The sequence below is a fragment of the Vipera berus genome (assembly GCF_964194415.1).
Source record: "Vipera berus genome assembly, chromosome: 3".
NCBI classification, from domain to species: Eukaryota; Metazoa; Chordata; class Lepidosauria; order Squamata; family Viperidae; genus Vipera; species Vipera berus.
Genome location: NC_138204.1, coordinates 195323274 through 195335030, shown reverse-complemented (window position 1 = coordinate 195335030; position 11757 = coordinate 195323274).

Sequence of the window (11757 nt, the reverse complement as noted above, 5' to 3'; positions counted from 1 at the left end):
TACTCATTTAAGCTGGTCAAATTTGACATTATTGGGCAGAATGCTTAAAAATAAAATGCTAGTGAAAAGCAACTGAAAGGTAAGAATATAATGTGCATACAGAAGTTAGACTGCTGTTGTACATGCAACTTCCATATAAATTTCTGAGTACTAGGACAAATAATATATAGTATATTTCAGAAATATCAGAATAAATTAATTAAGGATTATTTCATATTCTTAAATTCTCCTTTCCACTGCAAGTGATTTCTTTCTAATACATTTCTGGGTGGGCACAAGGTGACACATCATAAATACTCATGAACTGGGTTTTTTTACAAAAATGGACCTGATTTTTCTAGCTATAGATGGTTTTATTTTACAGAAATTGCCTTTCCAAGTACCTGCAGGAAATATTCCCATGACTTAAACAGTTCTGAGCATATTCAAAGGGTTACTTATATTTTGAGTGGTACCACACTATGTTCAGTGCTCAGAGATGATTTGTGGGATAAGTATATTTTTGTCAGTATTATTTTAGATCAATTCTTTCCTCCTTTTTAAATTTAAAAGATTTAGAACATTGTACACTCTTTTTATTAATGGAAGTCTGTAATTTTTCACATTTTGGCAATAAAGAGAATTTTTATGGCTGTTTTCTCTCTGTTCTCTTCATCTGTTCTCTCTGGAAAAAAAATGTCCCATTGGGGAATGGAAAAATGGAATAATCACAGTAATAGTTTCAACATTCCAAGCAGGTTAGACTTTATCCACTTGGTTAAAGACATCACTAGGTTTTTTTTGAAACCTTCTTCCAATAAAGGAGAGTATTTGTAGCTCAAGATTGAAATGAGGAGTCCTTGGTGCTTTCTGATGATACTCTGATGATGTTACTTGGTTTGGGTAATGAAATGTCTGGAAGAAAACAAGCAAGCTCAGAGAGCATCAAGGACTTCCTTCTTAGAATACTTAGAAATCCCAACATTGATTTATAATTGTCAGGGTATAAAGAAGTCTTCTTCTAAATTGATCAGTTGCCACCACCATTCTGAAATTGACACTAGCTAACTTGATAAACCATTTGATCACTGGTCACAGAACAAAACAAAAATTTAAACATTAAAATAAAACAGTGTATTACAATTAATGGTGAAATCATGGATGGGCAACCAAAGTTTGTCTGATTTTACACACAGTATAGCATAGACTCCCGAGGAGGTAGACAGGATTATAGGGAGGCTGAGCTCCACCACCTGTTTATTGGACCCGTGCCCCTCCTGGCTAGTTTATTCAGTTCGGGAGGAGACACGAGGCTGGTTCCGGGCAGTGATATCTGCTTCTTTGAGTGAGGGTGTCTTCCCTGCCACCTTGAAGGAGGCGGTGGTGAGACCCCTTCTCAAGAAGCCTGCCCTGGACCCAGCTATTTTGAATAACTATTGTCCGGTCTCCAACCTTCACTTTTTGGCGAAGGTTGTTGAGAGTGTGGTGGCGCATCAGCTTCCTCTGTTCCTGGAGGAAACTGATTATCTTGACCCGTACCAATCGGGCTTCATGGTCGTGTTGATGAATGATCTCTGGCGGGCTCGGGACAGGGGTTGCTCCTGTGTCCTAGTCCTATTAGATCTCTCAGTGGCTTTTGATACCATCAACCATGGTATCCTGCTGTGACGTCTCAGGGGGTTGGGAGTGGGGGGGCACTGTTTTACGGTGGTTCTCCTACCTCTTGGGCCATTTGCAGTCGGTGTTGACGGGAGGGCAGAGGTCCGCCCCAAGGCCTCTCGTTTGTAGAGTTCCTCAGGGGTCGGTCCTCTCTCCCCTCCTGTTCAACATCTATATGAAGCCGCTGGGTGAGATCATTCGTGGTTTCGGGGTGGGGTATCATCAGTATGCTGATGATACCCAACTTTTTATTTCCACCCGAACCAACTCAGTGATGCCCTCGACATGATGTCCCGTTGCCTGGAGGCGGTTTGGGTTTGGATGGGGAGAAACAGGCTCCGACTCAATCCTGCCAAGACTGAGTGGCTGTGCGTACTGGCATCTTGAGTGAACCATTCTTCTCCATCTTTAATGATAGGGGGTGAGGTGTTACCCCCCCGTCGATAGGGCTCATAACTTGGGCGCCCTCCTGGATTCACGGCTCAGTTTGGAAGATCATATAGGAGCCGTGACCAGGGGGGCTTTTGCCCTGGTTCGCCTGGTGTGCCAGTTGCGGCCCTATCTGGACCGGGATGCCCTACGTACAGTCACTCATGCGCTCGTGACCTCCCGGTTAGACTACTGCAACGCTCTCTACATGGGGCTGCCCTTGAGGACCACTTGAAGGCTTCAGCTGGTGCAGAATGCAGCTGCGCAAGTAGTAATGGGAGTTTCCCAATACTCTCATGTAACACCTCTTCTCCGCGAACTGCATTGGCTTCCAATTGCCCTCCAGGTTAGATTCAAGGTGCTGGTGATGACCTATAAAGCCCTAAATGGCATGGGTCCGGATTACCTTAGGGAGCACCTGCTGCCAGCATCAGCTTCCCATCGTCCTGTGCGTGCCCACAGGGAGGGCCTCCTTAGGGTTCCACCGGTTAGAGACTGCCAGCGGGTGATCCCCAGGGGGAGGGCGTTCTCTGTGAGTGCGCCCGCCCTTTGGAACGAACTGCCGATGGAGCTTTGGACTGCCCCCGACCTTCGCTCATTTCGCCGGGACTTAAAAACCTGGTTGTTTGAATTGTCTGGCCTGGATTGAGGGATTTTAAATTATATTAATTAAATTAAATTAAATTAAATTAAATTAAATTAAATTAAATTAAATTAAATTAAATTAATTTTAAATTTTAAATTTTAATTTTAATGTTATCTTAATTGTGGGCTTGTATTAATTTAATTTAATTTTATTCTCTCTTTTGTATTGTTTTTAACTTGCCCTGTGAACCGCCCTGAGTCCTTCGGGAATAGGGCGGTATATAAATTCAACTAATAAATAAAAATAAATAAATAAATAGTTTAGCTATGTTCAAAGAAACTGAATCATACTGATCTGATAGTAATAGCTATACCTGAAAGAGATCAGAATTTACTGGATATTTTGTCAGGTAAGAAGTTATAAAATGAGGCTGTGCATCCTTATGGAGGGTATAATATAACAGGACATGAGCTGTGTTTCAATGGCCCTTATTCACAGGGTCACAAACTCAGCTCAAATGGGACTTTTTTCTATTGACCTTGGTGGAGCAGTGGGCTAATGCCTCCTTAAGTAACACCAGCTGCCTGCAATTAGTGCAGGTTCGCATCCCACCAGGCTCAAGGTTGACTCAGCCTTCCATCCTTCCGAGGTAGGTAAAATGAGGACCCAGATTGTTGGGGGCAATAAGCTGACTTTGTAATAATGCCGCTTGGGGTGTGTGTGAAAGCCCTAATAAGCAGGCATATACATAGAATGAAGGCTACTGCTAAGCTTGTAAGCCGCCCTGAGTCTTCGGAGAAGGGCGGGATATAAATGGAATTTTTAAAAAAAAAAGAACTACAGTGGAGAGAGCGTTACAATGTAATAAACCATATGAGCAGTGAGTTTGGGGGAAAAGCTTGCCCTGTGGGTATGGAAAGAAGCATTTTGATACTCTCTATCTAGAGGCCTCACAGAAGGGTTAGGGTGCAAAGATCTCTGCAGCTAATGTGGGGTACTGACATAGTTGTTACATCTGTTGATATCACTTGAAAGAGTATAAGATATTATTCATATAAGTTACCCTGATATAAAGAAGCTGCCCTTGAAAAGAGTCTGGAAATACAGTTGATGCCAAATAACAAATCCAAGATACAGGAATCATATAATGCCATATAATTTCCAGCTGAGCTGAAGTGAAAGATCTGCACTGTTTGTGAGACACACTTGGCTCTGATCTTTAATGCAATTCATTTCAGCAGAATTTGCCTAGGATCAGTTCTCTGTGGAATTAACTCTCCTCTTATAAACTTCCATGGCCACTCAAGTCAACAGAAGAGGAACTTTTGAAGAAGTTCCCATTGCCATAAATATGTTCTTCCAAGACAGAATCTCCTACTTCATGGTTTCTAAGCCAGATGATCTTCCCAAGGAGGTATATTTGATTTCCAGAATCTCCTACTGCATGGATTCTAGGCCAGATGACTTCCCAAGGAGGTATATTTGATTTCCATTCTCCTAATAGTTAGGAAAATGGAAAAGACAACCAAGTCCCTCTCCTCTCCTCTCCTCTCCTCTTCCTAATTTATATAGTTGTCCATCTCACAAAGCAAGACTAAAACAATAAATAAGTAAGTAAAAACCATTATAGTTAACAATTGCTAAGAAATAAATTAAAAACCATGAAATTTAATTTCAAATTTTAATGTATTACTTTTAATTGTTTATTACTTTGATGTTAACATTTGCTTTATAATTTGCATTTGTTCTCAATGTTATAAGTTGCCTTGAATGCTAATATGACTAGAAAAAAGTATAAAGCTAATCAACCACTTCCAGTTTTAACCATCATGTTAAATTATGGTGGCAAGAACTAATATAGATATATATCATCCATCTCCCAGGAGGAGGTATCAGCAAACTGATGTTCCAAGGCTCAAATAGTTCTTACACAACATTTTTTTTTGGGGGGGGGGGGCTGTTTGCTTATTTACTTATTTATTTAATGAACGAGTAGCACAAGGTAAGGTGCACAATAATAAATAATTAAAAGAAGAAAAACATCTACAATAGCAATATAAAACATAACAACCTATTTTGAGAAGGAAAATGCTTTATAACTTTCCATGGGGTTACAAATAACCCTGCCCCAGATCTTAGATAAGATAAGATAACCTTTAACTGTGGGCACAATGGCACACATCAAAAATGAAATTTAGTTGCCCACTCTCAAAGTGAAACAAATACATGACACACATCTAAACATACTATATACAACATATGTATAGGCCCACACCCATATACATAACATTAAAATATTAAATACTGTCCATCTTGAATATATAATGGAAGGAGGAAGCTTGAGAGTTCACAAGGTTAACGCTGTATGGAATGAAACTATGGCTGAATCTGGGTGTTCTGCTACGGATACCATGAAGCCTCCTCCCAGAAGGTAACAAGGAAAACAGCTTGTGAGGAGGTTGTGTAGTGTCCCAGATAATCTTACGGACCGTGCTCAAGCAATATAAGCATTATATTGATAAGCATTATAACATACAAATACAGGAATTATATATTCCTCTTTAAATTCTTGGATATATATATATATATATATATATATATATATATATATATATATATATATATATATATATATATATATATATATATATTCAGATTTATATTTATATTTATTAAACTTATATACTGCCCTTTTCCCTTAGGACTCAGGGCGGTTCACAAGGTTTTTTAAAAACAATACAACAAATTACAAAAATTAAAAACAATTAAAATGATTACATTAACCTTGAATAAATAAAATCCCAATTAGAATCCAATTAAAACCCCAATTAATACTCTCAGTCCAGGCCCGAAAGCTCAAAGAGCCAGGTCTTCAGGTCCCGGCGGAATGAGCGAAGGTCAGGGGCAGTCCTAAGCTCTACAGGCAGCTGGTTCCAAAGGGCAGGCGCACCCACAGAGCAGGCCCTCCCCCTGGGTATTGTCCGCCGGCAATCTTTTACCGGCGGTACCCTGAGAAGACCCTCCCTGTGGAAGCGCACAGGACGAAGGGAGCTTGATGCCGGCAGCAGGTGTTCCCTCAGATATCCCGGACCCAAGCCATTTAGGGCTTTATAGGTCATCACAAGCACCTTGAATCTCACCCGGAGGGCAACCAGAAGCCAATGCAGCTTGCGGAGCAGAGGTGTTACATGGGAGTATCGGGAAACCGCCATCACAACCCACGCGGCTGCATTCTGCACCAGCTGAAGCCTCCAGGTGGTCCTCAAGGGCAGCCCCATGTAGAGAGCGTTGCAGTAGTCCAATCGGGAGGTCACGAGCGCATGAGTGACTGCGTGCAGGGCATCTCAGTCCAGGTAGGGCCGCAACTGGTGCACCAGGCGAACCTGGGCAAAGGCCCCCCTGGTCACGGATCCTATATGGTCTTCAAAACTGAGCCGCGAATCCAGGAGGACGCCCAAGTTGCGAGCCCTATCGACGGGGTCACACCTCATCCCCCATCATTAAAGATGGAATAGACTGGTTAGTCCGAGATGCCGGTATGCACAGCCACTCATTCTTGGCAGGATTGAGACGAAGCCTGTTTCTTCCCATCCAGACCTGGACCGCCTCCAGGCAATGGGACATCATGGCGAGGGCATCACTGGGTTGGTTCGGGGTGGAGAAAAAGATTTGGGTATCATCAGCGTACTGATGATACCCCACCGCGAAACCACAAATGATCTCGCCCAGCGGCTTCATATAGATGTTGAACAGGAGGGGAGAGAGAACCGACCCCTGAGGAACTCCACAAATGAGAGGCCTCGGGGCAGACCTCTGCCCTCCTGTCAACACCAATTGCGAGCGGCCCAGGAGATAGGAGGAGAACCACTGCAAGACAGTGCCTCCCACTCCCAACCCCCTGAGACGCCGCAATAGGATACCATGATCGATGGTATCAAAAGCTGCTGAGAGATCTAATAGAACTAGGACAGAGGAGCAACCCCTGTCCCGAGCCCGCCAGAGATCATTCACCAGCGTGACCAATGCCGTCTCTGTGCTGTACCCAGGCCTGAAACCCGATTGGTACGGGTCCAGATAATCAGTTTCCTCCAGGAACAGAGGAAGCTGATGCACCACCATACTCTCAACAACCTTCGCCAAAAAGCAAAGGTTGGAGACAGGACGATAGTTGTTTAAAATCACTGGGTCCAGGGCAGGCTTCTTGAGAAGGGGCCTCACCACCGCCTCCTTCAAAGCGGCAGGGAAGACACCCTCACTCAAAGAGGCAGATATTACTGCCTGGAACCAGCTTCGTGTCTCCTCCCAAGCTGAATAAACCAGCCAGGAGGGGCACGGGTCCAATAAACAGGTGGTAGAGCTCAGCCTCCCCATAATCCTGTCCACATCATCAGGGGAAACAGGATCGAACTCAGTCCAGATAACATGCTCAAGACCGTCCGATTCTTCCACATCAGACTCTGCCCAGTTAGAGTCCAAACCGGCCCGGATCTGAGCGATTTTGTCCATCAGATGATGACTAAACTCCTCGGCCCGCCCCTGCAAGGGCTTCTCCCTCACCTCCTGATTAAGGAGAGAGTGGGTCACCCTAAACAGGGCGGCTGGGCGATTATCTGCGGACGCGATGAGGGCAGTGAAGTAATTAGCCCTCGCCGTCCTCATCACCGCAAGATAAGACCTTATGAAGGTTCTTAACTGCAATCGGTCAGATTTGGAACAGCTGGACCTCCAACCGCTCTCTAGACCCCGTCTCCGACGCTTCATCTCCCGGAGCTCTGTAGAAAACCATGGAGCCCAATGGGATCTGCGCCAGGTCAGGGGTCGCAAGGGTACAACACAGTTGAGTGCCTCAGTGGCCGCCCTTTCCAGGCATCCACCAAGGCATCAACTGGGCTGTGAGTGAGGGCGATGGGTATAGACCCAAGCGCCATCTGGAACCGTTCTGGGTCCATTAGGCGCCTGGGGTGGAACCATCTGATCGGTTCCGCAGCTCAGCGGCGAGGGGTGATGGTCGGACCATGACAGGGCAACAATAGTTGGTGAACCCCCTCCCAAATCATCCAACCACTGTCCAGACAGGAACACCAGGTCAAGAATGTGACCCCCACACAAGTCGGGCCTTGAATTACCTGGGTCAGGTCCATGGCCGTCATGGAAGTCATGAACTCCTGGGCTAACTCCTACGACTCTCCCAGGGAAGGCAGGTTGAAGTCACCCAGCACTATAAGACTGGGGAACTCCACCGCCAACCCTGAGAGGGTGTCAAGCAGCTCGGGCTTGGCTGTTGCCACACAGCTGGGCGCTAGGTATATGAGCAACAAGCCCATCTGAACCTGGGGGCCGCATCTCAGGAGGAGGGACTCACTCCCGCCAATCTGGACAATGGTGGTCTCCCACGGACATAAGGTCTCCCTAATAACCACCGCCACCCCTCCACCCCTACCCTGAGCCCGTGGCTGGTGTAGCACATGGAAACCTGGGGGGCATAACTCGATCAGAGGGACCCCTCCCTCCGAGCCCAACCAAGTTTCCGTAATGCATGCCAGATCCGTGCATTCCTCCTCGATCAAGTCACGAACGAGGGGAGCCTTATTAACAATGGATCTGGCATTAAGATAAATCAGCCTAGCATTATCAACCGTATGCAATTTTATCTTCTTTTAAATAGTTTAGTGGTTCTATATCCAATCAAATGCTTATTAATGTAATCAGTGAATTAAAAGATAATTTGTATAAGTCTATAAAGTCATATTGTAATTCTGCCCCTTTTTAGACTACTTTATTTGTCTCTGATACCAAAACCTGTCAATAAATCAATCTGTGATTTGATGTAATTGGCTTTTGGTTTCCAGTTTAAATATATCACTGAGAGAATTCTCCAAGTCCCTAACATCTTTGCACTGTAGTGAGTAAGCAAGTATTGTGTGTGGGGCTTCCTTCTTTTTTGTAATAAAAATTCTGATGTATCTGACCTGTGACTGTGAGATTTTTTTGCCAAATCAAGCTAAGTGTTATGCTCAGGAGAAAGTGTCAGGACATTGCTGATTTGCTGCCAGATTCAGGTGTGAAGCTGCAAAGTGTTCACCGTAAAGTAACGAACAGGAATTCATGTCTGGGCTCTGGTTGACCCAGTCTTTAAGTCCTTGGTGACTAGGACAATCTCATTTCCGAACAAGCCAGATTTATACCATTTTGAATACATATTTGCAAATTTTGGGGCAAATAGCAGAGCTCCTATGGCTCCAAGTTACATGAGCCATATTTCAAAGTTTATAACATATACATAGAAGGGAAGGGAGATAATAGTCTATCATCCAATAGCAATAAGCATAAGATTAGCAATCAAGCTAATATGAATGCAGCAATAAATCATCTGTCTCCTGACATATTACCCTTATCATAGTTATTGATTTGACTTGGCAGAAAACTCACACATGGCTTGCCACCAGAAGAATCTTTATTACAGATAATAATGAAGCCATATACATAACAGTTGATGGCCCACTGGAAAGATAGCTGGAATTTTATATATATTCCCAAGAGCTTAAATTTGAGGTTTCTTTCTCCCACCTTCTGAATTAATAGATATTTAGTATTGTGCTTTTGTGGCCTCAAAGTGGGATAGTTGTGGTGTATATATATATGCACTTAGATATACTACATACATAAAAACCTGGAACACCTACCTTGCTAGTCTAATTGTTTGAAGGTCAATCTTAATAAGATATCAAAATGTGTCTGATTTAATACAATGGCCAAATTTTGAGGTACAATCAGAAAGTCTAAGTGTCATTACTGTGAGTAACTCACTGTGCAGCTTTAGGAAAACAATTATTTCCACATAAGGGGGATAATAATACTGGCCTCACCATTTTAAAAAACTTTGCAACAAGTAATATAAGCCGTATGTGACTCAGTGTCTTAAATATTTGCAAGGCTGCCTTCTCCAATCAGTTTTATGTGTGTCACTAGGAAAAGTTGCTTGTGAGTTTCCACTTTGGGGAGGTTTAAGGAGATTGATGCCCAAAGATAGCATTTGTCATTGATGGCATTTTATGGAATAGGAAGTTATTCACCTCTCTTGCGGTGGATAGTGGTCAGAAGGTGGTCAAGAAAAACTTTTCAGGACAGTGTTTAGACACAGCTTAGCATGACATTATTCTTGAGGTTCTTTGTAATTATTTCATTATGAATTTGTTAGTAGTTTTATTAGTAAAATAGTATGATTGTAATATTTTGTATTGTTGAATTCTGTATATTGTTTGGATGTTTTACTAGTTTTCTTAACTGCCAGGAATTCTTGAAGATTGTTGGGTTCTAAAAAAATAATTTATGAATATTGGAAAGAGTTTAATTGATTACTGTTGTTTGTTTTCCCACTAACAGAAACTTAAAGAATTTAGTCTGGTTAATATTCTTTCCAGAGGACTTTACTAATTGAGTAGATAACCCATTGCCAGTGTGTTTGTCTCTGTGTGTCTGTCTCTGTGTGTATTCATCCTTTAAATAGAAAAATGAGAAATCACAGAAACATTTGTCTGTTCTCATAAGAATGCAGATATATTTATTTTTCCTTAATTAATGTATATAATATGCCTTTTCTTGTTACAACCTTTGTTATTCAGTGATGACACATCATCATGAAGATTTGTGTGTACATCATTTAAAATAAAATAAATGGAGATGTTTTTACATTACAGTGCTAGAAGTTATATTTGTCATTAATTGATTTGCGTAGTATATTTTGGATTTTCAAATATGCAAGGGATGTGACTGTATTTAAACATCCTCTTGAAGAATAACAGTGTTTTTAATCCTAAAAGGAACCTTGAAATAGTCCTCCAGTTAGAGTTACAAACGTGAATATTTGTAATACCATCCCAGATTTTGCCTTAAGGTTGTGATTAACACCCCCCACCACCTTTCTCTTATATCTTTGCTATGTTCCTCATTTTATCTGATGTATTATACAATATTTTGACATTATTTTGCATGTGTTTTCATTGATCTAATAAAAGAATTGCCCTCATATGGAATTCAGGACATATTCCCAGTAAACTCTAAAATTGTTCCTTAATGTAAAAAGTAGCATGGAGATCAGTATGTTTTCCCCAGAAAATCTTGTCTTTCTTAGAAATTGTGCACAAGATTTGTCTCTTTTATTTATTGAGATAAAAGTAGGCAGAGTTGGAAGTTAAATAAAACCCTTCAATATTTCTCCTTTCTCACAATGATTGCAACTGACAAATACTTTGAAGATCCAGTTAAATGCTCACTCCCAAAATATTGTACCAGTTGACAATTTGAATGTCCAATCCTTTCTTTTTAACAGCTTTTAATTTAACACATGTCAGTTACAGATGTGTTTTAAATGTTGCTTTCATGGTTTTATAATTTAAATACAATTACCAAAGCTTATGTTGAATTATGATTGTTTTAATTCATTTTTAAAACTGCTTTCGTACGTTCATCTGTATTTTGGAGAATTTAAGTACAGCCTTTCCATCAGCAGATGTAACTAATGTGAATATGATTTGGGGGAACTACAGTGGACTACACATACATTTGGAAATGCTATCACTAATCTCCCCACCTTTAGCAATAATTTACAGTTTGAAAATAATTGTGTATCCTTGATTTTCTTCTGTTATTTTGAAATGTCTATATGAATGGAAATATTCCTCTTTGAATGAAACTATTGCCTGCAATGACAAATTAGAATAGCTTATTTTGCTTATGTTCACTTCACAGCAAACGTCTGCAAATAGAAAATGTTTTTGAAATATCATTTTCTCTTATTGTTTGGAAATGAACAGAACTATATTTACTTCACATTCACCGAAAGCTATTACAGCTTTTCATTCTGTTTCAATCTATGGTTGAAAGAGAATAAGACAGTTTTATAATTATAATGACAATTTAAAATAGCTAAGTTTCTTCTACAGTCAGTGTCAAAAATAGCGCCTTTAGTTCTCTCTTAATTCTGAATGTCAGCATTCAGTAGTGTATATACTATGGTTTTCTAACTGAAAAGTACTGAACATTAGAGATGCATTGAAACATAGCTCTGATTTTATGGATGATCAAGAAGAAACAGGAACCTTCAG